This window comes from Telmatherina bonti (genome assembly GCF_933228915.1).
Source record: "Telmatherina bonti genome assembly, chromosome: 15".
Lineage (NCBI taxonomy): Eukaryota > Metazoa > Chordata > Actinopteri > Atheriniformes > Telmatherinidae > Telmatherina > Telmatherina bonti.
In genome coordinates, this window is record NC_136613.1 from 37,275,809 (window position 1) to 37,299,740 (window position 23,932).

Consider the following 23,932-nt stretch of genomic DNA (forward strand, 5'->3'; position numbering starts at 1 on the left):
GACTGAAAATAAATGTGAATCCAGACTGATAATAGATGTGAATCCAGACTGATAATAGATGTGAATCCAGACTGATAATAGATGTGAATCCAGATTGATAATAGATGTGAATCCAGATTGATAATAGTCATAAATCCAGACTGATAATAGATGTGAATCCAGACTGATAATAGTTGTGAATCCAGATTGATAATAGATGTGAATCCAGACTGATAATACATGTGAATCCAGACTGATAATAAATGTGAATCCAGACTGATAGTAAATGTGAATCCAGACTGATAATAGATGTGAATCCAGATTGATAATAGATGTGAATCCAGATTGATAATAAATGTGAATCCAGACTGATAATAGATGTGAATCCAGACTGATAATAGATGTGAATACAGATTGATGATTGATGTGAATCCAGACTGAAAATAGATGTGAATCCAGACTGAAAATAGATGTGAATCCAGACTGATAATAAATGTGAATCCAGACTGATAATAGATGTGAATCCAGACTGATAATAGATGTGAATCCAGACTGATGATAGATGTGAATCCAGACTGAAAATAGATGTGAATCCAGACTGATAATAGATGTGAATCCAGGCTGATAATAAATGTGAATCCAGACTGATAATAAATGTGAATCTAGACTGATAGTAGATGTGAATCCAGACTGATAATAGATGTGAATCCAGACTGATAATAGATGTGAATCCAGATTGATAATAGATGTGAATCCAGATTGATAATAAATGTGAATCCAGACTGATAATAGATGTGAATCCAGACTGATAATAGATGTGAATACAGATTGATGATTGATGTGAATCCAGACTGAAAATAGATGTGAATCCAGACTGAAAATAGATGTGAATCCAGACTGAAAATAAATGTGAATCCAGACTGATAATAGATGTGAATCCAGACTGATAATAGATGTGAATCCAGATTGATAATAGATGTGAATCCAGATTGATAATAGACATAAATCCAGACTGATAATAGATGTGAATCCAGACTGATAATAGTTGTGAATCCAGATTGATAATAGATGTGAATCCAGATTGATAATAGATGTGAATCCAGACTGATAATACATGTGAATCCAGACTGATAATAAATGTGAATCCAGACTGATAGTTAATGTGAATCCAGACTGATAATAGATGTGAATCCAGATTGATAATAGATGTGAATCCAGATTGATAATAAATGTGAATCCAGACTGATAATAGATGTGAATCCAGACTGATAATAGATGTGAATACAGATTGATGATTGATGTGAATCCAGACTGAAAATAGATGTGAATCCAGACTGAAAATAGATGTGAATCCAGACTGAAAATAAATGTGAATCCAGACTGATAATAGATGTGAATCCAGACTGATAATAGATGTGAATCCAGACTGATAATAGATGTGAATCCAGATTGATAATAGATGTGAATCCAGATTGATAATAGTCATAAATCCAGACTGATAATAGATGTGAATCCAGATTGATAATAGATGTGAATCCAGACTGATAATACATGTGAATCCAGACTGATAATAAATGTGAATCCAGACTGATAGTAAATGTGAATCCAGACTGATAATAGATGTGAATCCAGATTGATAATAGATGTGAATCCAGATTGATAATAAATGTGAATCCAGACTGATAATAGATGTGAATCCAGACTGATAATAGATGTGAATACAGATTGATGATTGATGTGAATCCAGACTGAAAATAGATGTGAATCCAGACTGAAAATAGATGTGAATCCAGACTGATAATAAATGTGAATCCAGACTGATAATAGATGTGAATCCAGATTGATAATAAATGTGAATCCAGACTGATAATAGATGTGAATCCAGACTGATAATAGATGTGAATACAGATTGATGATTGATGTGAATCCAGACTGAAAATAGATGTGAATCCAGACTGAAAATAGATGTGAATCCAGACTGATAATAAATGTGAATCCAGACTGATAATAGATGTGAATCCAGACTGATAATAGATGTGAATCCAGACTGATGATAGATGTGAATCCAGACTGAAAATAGATGTGAATCCAGACTGATAATAGATGTGAATCCAGGCTGATAATAAATGTGAATCCAGACTGATAATAGATGTGAATCTAGACTGATAGTAGATGTGAATCCAGACTGATAATAGATGTGAATCCAGGCTGATAATAGATGTGAATCCAGATTGATAATAGATGTGAATCCAGATTGATAATAAATGTGAATCCAGACTGATAATAGATGTGAATACAGATTGATGATTGATGTGAATCTAGACTGAAAATAGATGTGAATCCAGACTGAAAATAGATGTGAATCCAGACTGAAAATAAATGTGAATCCAGACTGATAATAGATGTGAATCCAGACTGATAATAGATGTGAATCCAGATTGATAATAGATGTGAATCCAGATTGATAATAGACATAAATCCAGACTGATAATAGATGTGAATCCAGACTGATAATAGTTGTGAATCCAGATTGATAATAGATGTGAATCCAGACTGATAATACATGTGAATCCAGACTGATAATAAATGTGAATCCAGACTGATAGTAAATGTGAATCCAGACTGATAATAGATGTGAATCCAGATTGATAATAGATGTGAATCCAGATTGATAATAAATGTGAATCCAGACTGATAATAGATGTGAATCCAGACTGATAATAGATGTGAATACAGATTGATGATTGATGTGAATCCAGACTGAAAATAGATGTGAATCCAGACTGAAAATAGATGTGAATCCAGACTGATAATAAATGTGAATCCAGACTTATAATAGATGTGAATCCAGACTGATAATAGATGTGAATCCAGACTGATGATAGATGTGAATCCAGACTGAAAATAGATGTGAATCCAGACAGATAATAGATGTGAATCCAGGCTGATAATAAATGTGAATCCAGACTGATAATAGATGTGAATCTAGACTGATAGTAGATGTGAATCCAGACTGATAATAGATGTGAATCCAGACTGATAATAGATGTGAATCCAGACTGATAACAGATGTGAATCCAGACAGAAAATAGATGTGAATCCAGACTGATAATAAATGTGAATCCAGACTGATAATAGATGTGAATCTAGACTGATAGTAGATGTGAATCCAGACTGATAACAGATGTGAATCCAGACTGATAATTGATGTGAATGCAGACTGATAACAGATGTGAATCCAGACTGAAAATAGATGTGAATCCAGACTGATAATAGATGTGAATCCAGACTGATAACAGATGTGAATCCAGACTGAAAATAGATGTGAATCCAGACTGATAATAGATGTGAATCCAGACTGATAATAGATGTGAATCCAGGCTGATAATAGATGTGAATCCAGACTGATAATAAATGTGAATCCAGACTGATAATAGATGTGAATCCAGACTGATTGAATCCAGACTGATAATAAATGTGAATCCAGACTGATAGTAAATGTTAATCCAGACTGATAATAGATGTGAATCCAGATTGATGATAGATGTGAATCCAGATTGATAATAGACATAAATCCAGACTGATAATAGATGTGAATCCAGATTGATAATAGATGTGAATCCAGACTGATACCAGATGTGAATCCAAACTGAAAATAGATGTGAATCCAGACTGATAATAGATGTGAATACAGATTGATAATAGATGTGAATCCAGACTGAAAATTGATGTGAATCCAGACTGATAATAGATGTGAATCCAGGCTGATAATAAATGTGAATCCAGACTGATAATAGATCTGAATCCAAACTGATAATAGATGTGAATCCAGGCTGATAATAGATGTGAATCCAGACTGATAATAAATGTGAATCCAGACTGATAATAGATGTGAATCCAGACTGATAGTAAATGTGAATCCAGACTGATAATAAATCTGAATCCAGACTGATAGTAAATGTGAATCCAGACTGATAATAGATGTGAATCCAGATTGATAATAGATGTGAATCCAGATTGATAATAAATGTGAATCCAGACTGATAGTAGATGTGAATCCAGGCTGATAATAGATGTGAATCCAGACTGATAATAAATGTGAATCCAGACTGATAATAGATGTGAATCCAGACTGATAGTAAATGTGAATCCAGACTGATAATAAATGTGAATCCAGACTGATAGTAAATGTGAATCCAGACTGATAATAGATGTGAATCCAGATTGATAATAGAAGTGAATCCAGGCTGATAATAGATGTGAATCCAGACTGATAATAAATGTGAATCCAGACTGATAATAGATGTGAATCCAGACTGATTGAATCCAGACTGATAATAAATGTGAATCCAGACTGATAGTAAATGTTAATCCAGACTGATAATAGATGTGAATCCAGATTGATAATAGATGTGAATCCAGATTGATAATAGACATAAATCCAGACTGATAATAGATGTGAATCCAGACTGATAATAGTTGTGAATCCAGATTGATAATAGATGTGAATCCAGACTGATAATACATGTGAATCCAGACTGATAATAAATGTGAATCCAGACTGATGATAGATGTGAATCCAGACTGAAAATAGATGTGAATCCAGACTGATAATAGATGTGAATCCAGGCTGATAATAAATGTGAATCCAGACTGATAATAGATGTGAATCTAGACTGATAGTAGATGTGAATCCAGACTGATAATAGATGTGAATCCAGACTGATAATAGATGTGAATCCAGATTGATAATAGATGTGAATCCAGATTGATAATAAATGTGAATCCAGACTGATAATAGATGTGAATCCAGACTGATAATAGATGTGAATACAGATTGATGATTGATGTGAATCCAGACTGAAAATAGATGTGAATCCAGACTGAAAATAGATGTGAATCCAGACTGAAAATAAATGTGAATCCAGATTGATAATAGATGTGAATCCAGATTGATAATAGACATAAATCCAGACTGATAATAGATGTGAATCCAGACTGATAATAGTTGTGAATCCAGATTGATAATAGATGTGAATCCAGACTGATAATACATGTGAATCCAGACTGATAATAAATGTGAATCCAGACTGATAGTAAATGTGAATCCAGACTGATAATAGATGTGAATCCAGATTGATAATAGATGTGAATCCAGATTGATAATAAATGTGAATCCAGACTGATAATAGATGTGAATCCAGACTGATAATAGATGTGAATACAGATTGATGATTGATGTGAATCCAGACTGAAAATAGATGTGAATCCAGATTGATAATAGATGTGAATCCAGACTGATAATACATGTGAATCCAGACTGATAATAAATGTGAATCCAGACTGATAGTAAATGTGAATCCAGACTGATAATAAATGTGAATCCAGACTGATAATAGATGTGAATCCAGATTGATAATAAATGTGAATCCAGACTGATAATAGATGTGAATCCAGACTGATAATAGATGTGAATACAGATTGATGATTGATGTGAATCCAGACTGAAAATAGATGTGAATCCAGACTGAAAATAGATGTGAATCCAGACTGATAATAAATGTGAATCCAGACTTATAATAGATGTGAATCCAGACTGATAATAGATGTGAATCCAGACTGATGATAGATGTGAATCCAGACTGAAAATAGATGTGAATCCAGACAGATAATAGATGTGAATCCAGGCTGATAATAAATGTGAATCCAGACTGATAATAGATGTGAATCTAGACTGATAGTAGATGTGAATCCAGACTGATAATAGATGTGAATCCAGACTGATAATAGATGTGAATCCAGACTGATAATTGATGTGAATCCAGACTGAAAATAGATGTGAATCCAGACTGATAATAGATGTGAATCCAGGCTGATAATAGATGTGAATCCAGACTGATAATAAATGTGAATCCAGACTGATAATAGATGTGAATCCAGACTGATAGTAAATGTGAATCCAGACTGATAATAAATGTGAATCCAGACTGATAGTAAATGTTAATCCAGACTGATAATAGAAGTGAATCCAGATTGATAATAGATGTGAATCCAGATTGATAATAGACATAAATCCAGACTGATAATAGTTGTGAATCCAGATTGATAATAGTTGTGAATCCAGATTGATAATAGATGTGAATCCAGACTGATAATAGATGAGAATCCAGACTGATAATAGATGTGAATCCAGACTGATAATAGATGTGAATCCAGACTGATAATAGATGTCAATCCAGACTGATAATAAATGTGAATCCAGACTGATAATAGATGTGAATCCAGACTGATAATAAATGTGAATCCAGACTGATAATAGATGTGAATCCAGACTGATAATAGATGTGAATACAGATTGATAATTGATGTGAATCCAGACTGAAAATAGATGTGAATCCAGACTGAAAATAGATGTGAATCCAGACTGATAATAAATGTGAATCCAGACTGAAAATAGACGTGAATCCAGACTGATAATAGATGTGAATCCAGACTGATGATAGATGTGAATCCAGACTGAAAATAGATGTGAATCCAGACTGATAATAGATGTGAATCCAGGCTGATAATAAATGTGAATCCAGACTGATAATAGATGTGAATCTAGACTGATAGTAGATGTGAATCCAGACTGATAATAGATGTGAATGCAGACTGATAACAGATGTGAATCCAGACTGATAATAGATGTGAATCCAGACTGATAATAGATGTGAATCCAGACTGATAACAGATGTGAATCCAGACTGAAAATAGATGTGAATCCAGACTGATAATAGATGTGAATCCAGACTGATAATAGAAGTGAATCCAGGCTGATAATAGATGTGAATCCAGACTGATAATAAATGTGAATCCAGACTGATAATAGATGTGAATCCAGACTGATTGAATCCAGACTGATAATAAATGTGAATCCAGACTGATAGTAAATGTTAATCCAGACTGATAATAGATGTGAATCCAGATTGATAATAGATGTGAATCCAGATTGATAATAGACATAAATCCAGACTGATAATAGATGTGAATCCAGACTGATAATAGTTGTGAATCCAGATTGATAATAGATGTGAATCCAGACTGATAATACATGTGAATCCAGACTGATAATAAATGTGAATCCAGACTGATAGTTAATGTGAATCCAGACTGATAATAGATGTGAATCCAGATTGATAATAGATGTGAATCCAGATTGATAATAAATGTGAATCCAGACTGATAATAGATGTGAATCCAGACTGATAATAGATGTGAATACAGATTGATGATTGATGTGAATCCAGACTGAAAATAGATGTGAATCCCGACTGAAAATAGATGTGAATCCAGACTGAAAATAAATGTGAATCCAGACTGATAATAGATGTGAATCCAGACTGATAATAGATGTGAATCCAGACTGATAATAGATGTGAATCCAGATTGATAATAGATGTGAATCCAGATTGATAATAGTCATAAATCCAGACTGATAATAGATGTGAATCCAGACTGATAATAGTTGTGAATCCAGATTGATAATAGATGTGAATCCAGATTGATAATAGATGTGAATCCAGACTGATAATAAATGTGAATCCAGACTGATAGTAAATGTGAATCCAGACTGATAATAGATGTGAATCCAGATTGATAATAGATGTGAATCCAGATTGATAATAAATGTGAATCCAGACTGATAATAGATGTGAATCCAGACTGATAATAGATGTGAATACAGATTGATGATTGATGTGAATCCAGACTGAAAATAGATGTGAATCCAGACTGAAAATAGATGTGAATCCAGACTGATAATAGATGTGAATCCAGACTGATAATAGATGTGAATCCAGACTGATAATAGATGTGAATCCAGACTGATGATAGATGTGAATCCAGACTGAAAATAGATGTGAATCCAGACTGATAATAGATGTGAATCCAGGCTGATAATAAATGTGAATCCAGACTGATAATAGATGTGAATCTAGACTGATAGTAGATGTGAATCCAGACTGATAATAGATGTGAATCCAGACTGATAATAGATGTGAATCCAGATTGATAATAGATGTGAATCCAGATTGATAATAAATGTGAATCCAGACTGATAATAGATGTGAATCCAGACTGATAATAGATGTGAATACAGATTGATGATTGATGTGAATCCAGACTGAAAATAGATGTGAATCCAGACTGAAAATAGATGTGAATCCAGACTGAAAATAAATGTGAATCCAGACTGATAATAGATGTGAATCCAGACTGATAATAGATGTGAATCCAGATTGATAATAGATGTGAATCCAGATTGATAATAGATGTGAATCCAGATTGATAATAGACATAAATCCAGACTGATAATAGATGTGAATCCAGACTGATAATAGTTGTGAATCCAGATTGATAATAGATGTGAATCCAGATTGATAATAGATGTGAATCCAGACTGATAATACATGTGAATCCAGACTGATAATAAATGTGAATCCAGACTGATAGTTAATGTGAATCCAGACTGATAATAGATGTGAATCCAGATTGATAATAGATGTGAATCCAGATTGATAATAAATGTGAATCCAGACTGATAATAGATGTGAATCCAGACTGATAATAGATGTGAATACAGATTGATGATTGATGTGAATCCAGACTGAAAATAGATGTGAATCCAGACTGAAAATAGATGTGAATCCAGATTGATAATAGATGTGAATCCAGATTGATAATAGACATAAATCCAGACTGATAATAGTTGTGAATCCAGATTGATAATAGTTGTGAATCCAGATTGATAATAGATGTGAATCCAGACTGATAATAGATGAGAATCCAGACTGATAATAGATGTGAATCCAGACTGATAATAGATGTGAATCCAGACTGATAATAGATGTCAATCCAGACTGATAATAAATGTGAATCCAGACTGATAATAGATGTGAATCCAGACTGATAATAAATGTGAATCCAGACTGATAATAGATGTGAATCCAGACTGATAATAGATGTGAATACAGATTGATAATTGATGTGAATCCAGACTGAAAATAGATGTGAATCCAGACTGAAAATAGATGTGAATCCAGACTGATAATAAATGTGAATCCAGACTGAAAATAGACGTGAATCCAGACTGATAATAGATGTGAATCCAGACTGATGATAGATGTGAATCCAGACTGAAAATAGATGTGAATCCAGACTGATAATAGATGTGAATCCAGGCTGATAATAAATGTGAATCCAGACTGATAATAGATGTGAATCTAGACTGATAGTAGATGTGAATCCAGACTGATAATAGATGTGAATGCAGACTGATAACAGATGTGAATCCAGACTGATAATAGATGTGAATCCAGACTGATAATAGATGTGAATCCAGACTGATAACAGATGTGAATCCAGACTGAAAATAGATGTGAATCCAGACTGATAATAGATGTGAATCCAGACTGATAATAGAAGTGAATCCAGGCTGATAATAGATGTGAATCCAGACTGATAATAAATGTGAATCCAGACTGATAATAGATGTGAATCCAGACTGATTGAATCCAGACTGATAATAAATGTGAATCCAGACTGATAGTAAATGTTAATCCAGACTGATAATAGATGTGAATCCAGATTGATAATAGATGTGAATCCAGATTGATAATAGACATAAATCCAGACTGATAATAGATGTGAATCCAGACTGATAATAGTTGTGAATCCAGATTGATAATAGATGTGAATCCAGACTGATAATACATGTGAATCCAGACTGATAATAAATGTGAATCCAGACTGATAGTTAATGTGAATCCAGACTGATAATAGATGTGAATCCAGATTGATAATAGATGTGAATCCAGATTGATAATAAATGTGAATCCAGACTGATAATAGATGTGAATCCAGACTGATAATAGATGTGAATACAGATTGATGATTGATGTGAATCCAGACTGAAAATAGATGTGAATCCCGACTGAAAATAGATGTGAATCCAGACTGAAAATAAATGTGAATCCAGACTGATAATAGATGTGAATCCAGACTGATAATAGATGTGAATCCAGACTGATAATAGATGTGAATCCAGATTGATAATAGATGTGAATCCAGATTGATAATAGTCATAAATCCAGACTGATAATAGATGTGAATCCAGACTGATAATAGTTGTGAATCCAGATTGATAATAGATGTGAATCCAGATTGATAATAGATGTGAATCCAGACTGATAATAAATGTGAATCCAGACTGATAGTAAATGTGAATCCAGACTGATAATAGATGTGAATCCAGATTGATAATAGATGTGAATCCAGATTGATAATAAATGTGAATCCAGACTGATAATAGATGTGAATCCAGACTGATAATAGATGTGAATACAGATTGATGATTGATGTGAATCCAGACTGAAAATAGATGTGAATCCAGACTGAAAATAGATGTGAATCCAGACTGATAATAGATGTGAATCCAGACTGATAATAGATGTGAATCCAGACTGATAATAGATGTGAATCCAGACTGATGATAGATGTGAATCCAGACTGAAAATAGATGTGAATCCAGACTGATAATAGATGTGAATCCAGGCTGATAATAAATGTGAATCCAGACTGATAATAGATGTGAATCTAGACTGATAGTAGATGTGAATCCAGACTGATAATAGATGTGAATCCAGACTGATAATAGATGTGAATCCAGATTGATAATAGATGTGAATCCAGATTGATAATAAATGTGAATCCAGACTGATAATAGATGTGAATCCAGACTGATAATAGATGTGAATACAGATTGATGATTGATGTGAATCCAGACTGAAAATAGATGTGAATCCAGACTGAAAATAGATGTGAATCCAGACTGAAAATAAATGTGAATCCAGACTGATAATAGATGTGAATCCAGACTGATAATAGATGTGAATCCAGATTGATAATAGATGTGAATCCAGATTGATAATAGATGTGAATCCAGATTGATAATAGACATAAATCCAGACTGATAATAGATGTGAATCCAGACTGATAATAGTTGTGAATCCAGATTGATAATAGATGTGAATCCAGATTGATAATAGATGTGAATCCAGACTGATAATACATGTGAATCCAGACTGATAATAAATGTGAATCCAGACTGATAGTTAATGTGAATCCAGACTGATAATAGATGTGAATCCAGATTGATAATAGATGTGAATCCAGATTGATAATAAATGTGAATCCAGACTGATAATAGATGTGAATCCAGACTGATAATAGATGTGAATACAGATTGATGATTGATGTGAATCCAGACTGAAAATAGATGTGAATCCAGACTGAAAATAGATGTGAATCCAGACTGAAAATAAATGTGAATCCAGACTGATAATAGATGTGAATCCAGACTGATAATAGATGTGAATCCAGACTGATAATAGATGTGAATCCAGATTGATAATAGATGTGAATCCAGATTGATAATAGTCATAAATCCAGACTGATAATAGATGTGAATCCAGACTGATAATAGTTGTGAATCCAGATTGATAATAGATGTGAATCCAGACTGATAATACATGTGAATCCAGACTGATAATAAATGTGAATCCAGACTGATAGTAAATGTGAATCCAGACTGATAATAGATGTGAATCCAGATTGATAATAGATGTGAATCCAGATTGATAATAGATGTGAATCCAGACTGATAATAGATGTGAATCCAGACTGATAATAGATGTGAATACAGATTGATGATTGATGTGAATCCAGACTGAAAATAGATGTGAATCCAGACTGAAAATAGATGTGAATCCAGACTGATAATAAATGTGAATCCAGACTGATAATAGATGTGAATCCAGACTGATAATAGATGTGAATCCAGACTGATGATAGATGTGAATCCAGACTGAAAATAGATGTGAATCCAGACTGATAATAGATGTGAATCCAGGCTGATAATAAATGTGAATCCAGACTGATAATAGATGTGAATCTAGACTGATAGTAGATGTGAATCCAGACTGATAATAGATGTGAATCCAGGCTGATAATAGATGTGAATCCAGATTGATAATAGATGTGAATCCAGATTGATAATAAATGTGAATCCAGACTGATAATAGATGTGAATACAGATTGATGATTGATGTGAATCTAGACTGAAAATAGATGTGAATCCAGACTGAAAATAGATGTGAATCCAGACTGAAAATAAATGTGAATCCAGACTGATAATAGATGTGAATCCAGACTGATAATAGATGTGAATCCAGATTGATAATAGATGTGAATCCAGATTGATAATAGACATAAATCCAGACTGATAATAGATGTGAATCCAGACTGATAATAGTTGTGAATCCAGATTGATAATAGATGTGAATCCAGACTGATAATACATGTGAATCCAGACTGATAATAAATGTGAATCCAGACTGATAGTAAATGTGAATCCAGACTGATAATAGATGTGAATCCAGATTGATAATAGATGTGAATCCAGATTGATAATAAATGTGAATCCAGACTGATAATAGATGTGAATCCAGACTGATAATAGATGTGAATCCAGACTGATAATAGATGTGAATACAGATTGATGATTGATGTGAATCCAGACTGAAAATAGATGTGAATCCAGACTGAAAATAGATGTGAATCCAGACTGATAATAAATGTGAATCCAGACTTATAATAGATGTGAATCCAGACTGATAATAGATGTGAATCCAGACTGATGATAGATGTGAATCCAGACTGAAAATAGATGTGAATCCAGACAGATAATAGATGTGAATCCAGGCTGATAATAAATGTGAATCCAGACTGATAATAGATGTGAATCTAGACTGATAGTAGATGTGAATCCAGACTGATAATAGATGTGAATCCAGACTGATAATAGATGTGAATCCAGACTGATAACAGATGTGAATCCAGACAGAAAATAGATGTGAATCCAGACTGATAATAAATGTGAATCCAGACTGATAATAGATGTGAATCTAGACTGATAGTAGATGTGAATCCAGACTGATAACAGATGTGAATCCAGACTGATAATTGATGTGAATGCAGACTGATAACAGATGTGAATCCAGACTGAAAATAGATGTGAATCCAGACTGATAATAGATGTGAATCCAGACTGATAACAGATGTGAATCCAGACTGAAAATAGATGTGAATCCAGACTGATAATAGATGTGAATCCAGACTGATAATAGATGTGAATCCAGGCTGATAATAGATGTGAATCCAGACTGATAATAAATGTGAATCCAGACTGATAATAGATGTGAATCCAGACTGATTGAATCCAGACTGATAATAAATGTGAATCCAGACTGATAGTAAATGTTAATCCAGACTGATAATAGATGTGAATCCAGATTGATGATAGATGTGAATCCAGATTGATAATAGACATAAATCCAGACTGATAATAGATGTGAATCCAGATTGATAATAGATGTGAATCCAGACTGATACCAGATGTGAATCCAAACTGAAAATAGATGTGAATCCAGACTGATAATAGATGTGAATACAGATTGATAATAGATGTGAATCCAGACTGAAAATTGATGTGAATCCAGACTGATAATAGATGTGAATCCAGGCTGATAATAAATGTGAATCCAGACTGATAATAGATCTGAATCCAAACTGATAATAGATGTGAATCCAGGCTGATAATAGATGTGAATCCAGACTGATAATAAATGTGAATCCAGACTGATAATAGATGTGAATCCAGACTGATAGTAAATGTGAATCCAGACTGATAATAAATCTGAATCCAGACTGATAGTAAATGTGAATCCAGACTGATAATAGATGTGAATCCAGATTGATAATAGATGTGAATCCAGATTGATAATAAATGTGAATCCAGACTGATAGTAGATGTGAATCCAGGCTGATAATAGATGTGAATCCAGACTGATAATAAATGTGAATCCAGACTGATAATAGATGTGAATCCAGACTGATAGTAAATGTGAATCCAGACTGATAATAAATGTGAATCCAGACTGATAGTAAATGTGAATCCAGACTGATAATAGATGTGAATCCAGATTGATAATAGAAGTGAATCCAGGCTGATAATAGATGTGAATCCAGACTGATAATAAATGTGAATCCAGACTGATAATAGATGTGAATCCAGACTGATTGAATCCAGACTGATAATAAATGTGAATCCAGACTGATAGTAAATGTTAATCCAGACTGATAATAGATGTGAATCCAGATTGATAATAGATGTGAATCCAGATTGATAATAGACATAAATCCAGACTGATAATAGATGTGAATCCAGACTGATAATAGTTGTGAATCCAGATTGATAATAGATGTGAATCCAGACTGATAATACATGTGAATCCAGACTGATAATAAATGTGAATCCAGACTGATGATAGATGTGAATCCAGACTGAAAATAGATGTGAATCCAGACTGATAATAGATGTGAATCCAGGCTGATAATAAATGTGAATCCAGACTGATAATAGATGTGAATCTAGACTGATAGTAGATGTGAATCCAGACTGATAATAGATGTGAATCCAGACTGATAATAGATGTGAATCCAGATTGATAATAGATGTGAATCCAGATTGATAATAAATGTGAATCCAGACTGATAATAAATGTGAATCCAGACTGATAATAGATGTGAATCCAGACTGATTGAATCCAGACTGATAATAAATGTGAATCCAGACTGATAGTAGATGTGAATCCAGGCTGATAATAAATGTGAATCCAGACTGATAATAGATGTGAATCCAGACTGATAGTAAATGTGAATCCAGACTGATAATAAATGTGAATCCAGACTGATAGTAAATGTGAATCCAGACTGATAATAGATGTGAATCCAGATTGATAATAGATGTGAATCCAAATTGATAAAAAAATTGTAAATCCAGACTGATAAAAAATGTGAATCCAGACTGATAACAGACATAAATCCAGACTGATAATAGATGTGAATCTAGACTGATAATAGATGTGAATCCAGACTGAAAATAGATGTGAATCCAGACTGATAATAGATGTGAATCTAGACTGATAGTAGATGTGAATCCAGACTGATAATAGATGTGAATCCAGACTGATAATAGATGTGAATCCAGACTGATAATAGATGTGAATACAGATTGATAATAGATGTGAATCCAGACTGAAAATTGATGTGAATCCAGACTGATAATAGATGTGAATCCAGGCTGATAATAAATGTGAATCCAGACTGATAATAGATGTGAATCCAGACTGATAATAGATGTGAATCCAGGCTGATAATAGATGTGAATCCAGACTGATAATAAATGTGAATCCAGACTGATAATAGATGTGAATCCAGACTGATAATAAATGTGAATCCAGACTGATAGTAAATGTTAATCCAGGCTGATAATAGATGTGAATCCAGACTGATAATAGATGTGAATCCAGGCTGATAATAGATGTGAATCCAGACTGATAATAAATGTGAATCCAGACTGATAATAGATGTGAATCCAGACTGATTGAATCCAGACTGATAATAAATGTGAATCCAGACTGATAGTAGATGTGAATCCAGGCTGATAATAAATGTGAATCCAGACTGATAATAGATGTGAATCCAGACTGATAGTAAATGTGAATCCAGACTGATAATAAATGTGAATCCAGACTGATAGTAAATGTGAATCCAGACTGATAATAGATGTGAATCCAGATTGATAATAGATGTGAATCCAAATTGATAAAAAAATTGTAAATCCAGACTGATAAAAAATGTGAATCCAGACTGATAACAGACATAAATCCAGACTGATAATAGATGTGAATCTAGACTGATAATAGATGTGAATCCAGACTGAAAATAGATGTGAATCCAGACTGATAATAGATGTGAATCTAGACTGATAGTAGATGTGAATCCAGACTGATAATAGATGTGAATCCAGACTGATAATAGATGTGAATCCAGACTGATAATAGATGTGAATACAGATTGATAATAGATGTGAATCCAGACTGAAAATTGATGTGAATCCAGACTGATAATAGATGTGAATCCAGGCTGATAATAAATGTGAATCCAGACTGATAATAGATGTGAATCCAGACTGATAATAGATGTGAATCCAGGCTGATAATAGATGTGAATCCAGACTGATAATAAATGTGAATCCAGACTGATAATAGATGTGAATCCAGACTGATAATAAATGTGAATCCAGACTGATAGTAAATGTTAATCCAGGCTGATAATAAATGTGAATCCAGACTGATAATAGATGTGAATCTAGACTGATAATAGACGTGAATCCAGACTGAAAATAGATGTGAATCCAGACTGATAATGGATGTAAATCCAGATTGATAATAAATGTGAATCCAGACTGATAATAGATGTGAATCCAGGCTGATAATAAATGTGAATCCAGACTGATAATAGATGTGAATCCAGGCTGATAATAAATGTGAATCCAGACTGATAATAGATGTGAATCCAGATTGATAATAAATGTGAATCCAGACTGATAATAGATGTGAATCCAGGCTGATAATAAATGTGAATCCAGACTGATAATAGATGTGAATCCAGGCTGATAATAAATGTGAATCCAGACTGATAATAGATGTGAATCCAGACTGATAATAGATGTGAATCCAGATTGATAATAGACATAAATCCAGACTGATAATAGATGTGAATCCAGACTGAAAATAGATGTGAATCCAGACTGATAATAGATGTGAATCCAGATTGATAATAGACGTGAATCCAGACTGATAATAGATGTGAATCCAGACTGAAAATAGATGTGAATCCAGACTGAAAATAGATGTGAATCCAGACTGATAATAGATGTGAATCCAGACTGATAATAGATGTGAATCCAGGCTTATAATAAATGTGAATCCAGACTGATAATAGATGTGAATCCAGACTGATAGTAAATGTGAATCCAGACTGATAATAAATGTGAATCCAGGCTGATAATAAATGTGAATCCAGACTGATAATAGATGTGAATCTAGATTGATAATAGATGTGAATCCAGACTGAAAATAGATGTGAATCCAGACTGATAATAGATGTGAATCCAGATTGATAATAGATGTGAATCCAGACTGATAACAGATGTGAATCCAGACTGAAAATAGATGTGAATCCAGACTGATAATAAATGTGAATCCAGGCTGATAATAGATGTCAATCCAGACTGATAATAAATGTGAATCCAGACTGATAATAGATGTGAATCCAGACTGATAGTAAATGTGAATCCAGACTGATAACAAATGTGAATCCAGACTGATAGTAAATGTTAATCCAGACTGATAATAGATGTGAATCCAGACTGATATTAGATGTGAATCCAGACTGAAAATAGATGTGAATCCAGACTGATAATAGATGTGAATCCAGACTGATAATAGATGTGAATCCAGACTGATAATAGATGTGAATCCAGACTGATAGTAAATGTTAATCCAGGCTGATAATAAATGTGAATCCAGACTGATAATAGATGTGAATCTAGACTGATAATAGACGTGAATCCAGACTGAAAATAGATGTGAATCCAGACTGATAATAGATGTGAATCCAGACTGAAAATAGATGTGAATCCAGACTGATAATAAATGTGAATCCAGACTGATAATAGATGTGAATCTAGACTGATAGTAGATGTGAATCCAGACTGATAATAGACGTGAATCCAGACTGAAAATAGATGTGAATCCAGACTGATAATAGATGTGAATCCAGACTGATAATAGATGTGAATCCAGACTGATAATAGATGTGAATCCAGACTGAAAATAGATGTGAATCCAGACTGATAATAGATGTGAATCCAGATTGATAATAGACGTGAATCCAGACTGATAATAGATGTGAATCCAGACTGAAAATAGATGTGAATCCAGACTGATAATAGATGTGAATCCAGACTGATAATAGATGTGAATCCAGACTGATAATAGATGTGAATCCAGGCTGATAATAAATGTGAATCCAGACTGATAATAGATGTGAATCCAGACTGATAGTAAATGTGAATCCAGACTGATAATAAATGTGAATCCAGGCTGATAATAAATGTGAATCCAGACTGATAATATATGTGAATCTAGACTGATAATAGATGTGAATCCAGACTGAAAATAGATGTGAATCCAGACTGATAATAGATGTGAATCCAGATTGATAATAGATGTGAATCCAGACTGATAACAGATGTGAATCCAGACTGAAAATAGATGTGAATCCAGACTGATAATAAATGTGAATCCAGGCTGATAATAGATGTCAATCCAGACTGATAATAAATGTGAATCCAGACTGATAATAGATGTGAATCCAGACTGATAGTAAATGTGAATCCAGACTGATAATAAATGTGAATCCAGACTGATAGTAAATGTTAATCCAGACTGATAATAGATGTGAATCCAGACTGATAATAGATGTGAATCCAGACTGAAAATAGATGTGAATCCAGACTGATAATAGATGTGAATCCAGATTGATAATAGACGTGAATCCAGACTGATAATAGATGTGAATCCAGACTGAAAATAGATGTGAATCCAGACTGATAATAGATGTGAATCCAGACTGATAATAGATGTGAATCCAGACTGATAATAGATGTGAATCCAGGCTGATAATAAATGTGAATCCAGACTGATAATAGATGTGAATCCAGACTGATAGTAAATGTGAATCCAGACTGATAATAAATGTGAATCCAGGCTGATAATAAATGTGAATCCAGACTGATAATAGATGTGAATCTAGACTGATAATAGATGTGAATCCAGACTGAAAATAGATGTGAATCCAGACTGATAATAGATGTGAATCCAGATTGATAATAGATGTGAATCCAGACTGATAACAGATGTGAATCCAGACTGAAAATAGATGTGAATCCAGACTGATAATAAATGTGAATCCAGGCTGATAATAGATGTCAATCCAGACTGATAATAAATGTGAATCCAGACTGATAATAGATGTGAATCCAGACTGATAGTAAATGTGAATCCAGACTGATAATAAATGTGAATCCAGACTGATAGTAAATGTTAATCCAGACTGATAATAGATGTGAATCCAGACTGATAATAGATGTGAATCCAGGCTGATAATAGATGTGAATCCAGGCTGATAATAGATGTGAATCCAGACTGATAATAAATGTGAATCCAGACTGATAATAAATGTGAATCCAGACTGATAGTAAATGTGAATCCAGACTGATAATAGATGTGAATCCAGACTGATAATAGATGTGAATCCAGATTGATAATAGACATAAATCCAGACTGATAATAGATGTGAATCCAGACTGATAATAGTTGTGAATCCAGATTGATAATAGATGTGATATCCAGATTGATAATAGACATAAATCCAGATTGATAATAGATGTGAATCCAGACTGATAATAGATGTGAATCCAGACTGATAACAGATGTGAATCCAGACTGATAATAGATGTGAATCCAGACTGATAATAGATGTGAATCCAGGCTGATAATAGATGTGAATCCAGACTGATAATAAATGTGAATCCAGACTGATAATAGATGTGAATCCAGACTGATAGTAAATGTGAATCCAGACTGATAGTAAATGTGAATCCAGACTGATAATAAATGTGAATCCAGACTGAAAGTAAATGTTAATCCAGACTGATAATAGATGTGAATCCAGATTGATAATAGATGTGAATCCAGATTGATAATAGACATAAATCCAGACTGATAATAGATGTGAATCCAGACTGATAATAGTTGTGAATCCAGATTGATAATAGATGTGAATCCAGATTGATAATAGATATAAATCCAGATTGATAATAGATGTGAATCCAGACTGAAAATAGATGAGAATCCAGACTGATAATAGATGTGAATCCAGACTGATAATAGATGTGAATCCAGACTGATAATAGATGTGAATCCAGACTGATAATAGATGTGAATCCAGACTGATAATACATGTGAATCCAGACTGATAATAAATGTGAATCCAGACTGATAATAGATGTGAATCCAGACTGATAATAAATGTGAATCCAGACTGATAATAGATGTGAATCAAGACTGATAATAGATGTGAATACAGATTGATGATTGATGTGAATCCAGACTGATAATACATGTGAATCCAGACTGATAATAAATGTGAATCCAGACTGATAATAAATGTGAATCCAGACTGATAATAGATGTGAATACAGATTGATGATTGATGTGAATCCAGACTGAAAATAGATGTGAATCCAGACTGAAAATAGATGTGAATCCAGACTGATAATAAATGTGAATCCAGACTGATAATAGATGTGAATCCAGACTGATAATAGATGTGAATCTAGATTGATAATAGATGTGAATGCAGACTAAAAATTGATGTGAATCCAGATTGATAATAAATGTGAATCCAGACTGATAATAGATGTTAATCCAGGCTGATAATAAATGTGAATCCAGACTGATAATAGATGTGAATCTAGACTGATAATAGACGTGAATCCAGACTGAAAATAGATGTGAATCCAGACTGATAATAGATGTGAATCCAGACTGAAAATAGATGTGAATCCAGACTGATAATAAATGTGAATCCAGACTGATAATAGATGTGAATCTAGACTGATAGTAGATGTGAATCCAGACTGATAATAGACGTGAATCCAGACTGAAAATAGATGTGAATCCAGACTGATAATAGATGTGAATCCAGATTGATAATAGACATAAATCCAGACTGATAATAGATGTGAATCCAGACTGAAAATAGATGTGAATCCAGACTGATAATAGATGTGAATCCAGATTGATAATAGACGTGAATCCAGACTGATAATAGATGTGAATCCAGACTGAAAATAGATGTGAATCCAGACTGATAATAGATGTGAATCCAGACTGATAATAGATGTGAATCCAGACTGATAATAGATGTGAATCCAGGCTGATAATAAATGTGAATCCAGACTGATAATAGATGTGAATCCAGACTGATAGTAAATGTGAATCCAGACTGATAATAAATGTGAATCCAGGCTGATAATAAATGTGAATCCAGACTGATAATAGATGTGAATCTAGACTGATAATAGATGTGAATCCAGACTGAAAATAGATGTGAATCCAGACTGATAATAGATGTGAATCCAGATTGATAATAGATGTGAATCCAGACTGATAATAAATGTGAATCCAGGCTGATAATAGATGTCAATCCAGACTGATAATAAATGTGAATCCAGACTGATAATAGATGTGAATCCAGACTGATAGTAAATGTGAATCCAGACTGATAATAAATGTGAATCCAGACTGATAGTAAATGTTAATCCAGACTGATAATAGATGTGAATCCAGATTGATAATAGATGTGAATCCAGATTGATAATAGACATGAATCCAGACTGATAATAGATGTGACTCCAGACTGAAAATAGATGTGAATCCAGACTGATAATAGATGTGAATCCAGACTGATAATAGATGTGAATCCAGACTGATAATAGATGTGAATCCAGGCTGATAATAAATGTGAATCCAGACTGATAATAGATGTGAATCTAGACTGATAGTAGATGTGAATCCAGACTGATAATAGATGTGAATCCAGACTGATAATAGATGTGAATCCAGGCTGATAATAGATGTGAATCCAGGCTGATAATAGATGTGAATCCAGACTGATAATAAATGTGAATCCAGACTGATAATAAATGTGAATCCAGACTGATAGTAAATGTGAATCCAGACTGATAATAGATGTGAATCCAGACTGATAATAGATGTGAATCCAGATTGATAATAGACATAAATCCAGAATGATAATAGATGTGAATCCAGACTGATAATAGTTGTGAATCCAGATTGATAATAGATGTGAATCCAGATTGATAATAGACATAAATCCAGATTGATAATAGATGTGAATCCAGACTGATAATAGATGTGAATCCAGACTGATAACAGATGTGAATCCAGACTGATAATAGATGTGAATCCAGACTGATAATAGATGTGAATCCAGGCTGATAATAGATGTGAATCCAGACTGATAATAAATGTGAATCCAGACTGATAATAGACGTGAATCCAGACTGATAATAAATGTGAATCCAGACTGATAATAAATGTGAATCCAGACTGATAGTAAATGTGAATCCAGACTGATAATAGATGTGAATCCAGATTGATAATAGATGTGAATCCAGATTGATAATAGATGTGAATCCAGATTGATAATAGATGTGAATCCAGATTGATAATAAATGTGAATCCAGACTGATAATAGATGTGAATCCAGGCTGATAATAAATATGAATCCAGGCTGATAATAAATGTGAATCCAGACTGATAATAGATGTGAATCCAGACTTATAATAGATGTGAATCCAGACTGATAATAGAAGTGAATCCAGGCTGATAATAGATGTGAATCCAGACTGATAATAAATGTGAATCCAAACTGATAATAGATGTGAATCCAGACTGATAGTAAATGTGAATCCAGACTGATAATAAATGTGAATCCAGACTGATAGTAAATGTTAATCCAGACTGATAATAGATGTGAATCCAGATTGATAATAGATGTGAATCCAGATTGATAATAGACATAAATCCAGACTGATAATAGATGTGAATCCAGACTGATAATAGTTCTGAATCCAGATTGATAATAGATGTGAATCCAGATTGATAATAGACATAAATCCAGATTGATAATAGATGTGAATCCAGACTGATAATAGATGAGAATCCAGACTGATAATAGATGTGAATCCAGACTGATAATAGATGTGAATCCAGACTGATAATAGATGTGAATCCAGACTGATAATACATGTGAATCCAGACTGATAATAAATGTGAATCCAGACTGATAATAGATGTGAATCCAGACTGATAATAAATGTGAATCCAGACTGATAATAGATGTGAATCCAGACTGATAATAGATGTGAATACAGATTGATGATTGATGTGAATCCAGACTGATAATACATGTGAATCCAGACTGATAATAAATGTGAATCCAGACTGATAATAAATGTGAATCCAGACTGATAATAGATGTGAATACAGATTGATGATTGATGTGAATCCAGACTGAAAATAGATGTGAATCCAGACTGAAAATAGATGTGAATCCAGACTGATAATAAGTGTGAATCCAGACTGATAATAGATGTGAATCCAGACTGATAATAGATGTGAATCTAGATTGATAATAGATGTGAATCCAGGCTGATAATAGATGTGAATCCAGACTGATAATAAATGTGAATCCAGACTGATAATAAATGTGAATCCAGACTGATAGTAAATGTGAATCCAGACTGATAATAGATGTGAATCCAGACTGATAATAGATGTGAATCCAGATTGATAATAGACATAAATCCAGACTGATAATAGATGTGAATCCAGACTGATAATAGTTGTGAATCCAGATTGATAATAGATGTGAATCCAGATTGATAATAGACATAAATCCAGATTGATAATAGATGTGAATCCAGACTGATAATAGATGTGAATCCAGACTGATAACAGATGTGAATCCAGACTGATAATAGATGTGAATCCAGACTGATAATAGATGTGAATCCAGGCTGATAATAGATGTGAATCCAGACTGATAATAAATGTGAATCCAGACTGATAATAGATGTGAATCCAGACTGATAGTAAATGTGAATCCAGACTGATAATAAATGTGAATCCAGACTGATAGTAAATGTGAATCCAGACTGATAATAGATGTGAATCCAGATTGATAATAGATGTGAATCCAGATTGATAATAGATGTGAATCCAGATTGATAATAGATGTGAATCCAGATTGATAATAAATGTGAATCCAGACTGATAATAGATGTGAATCCAGG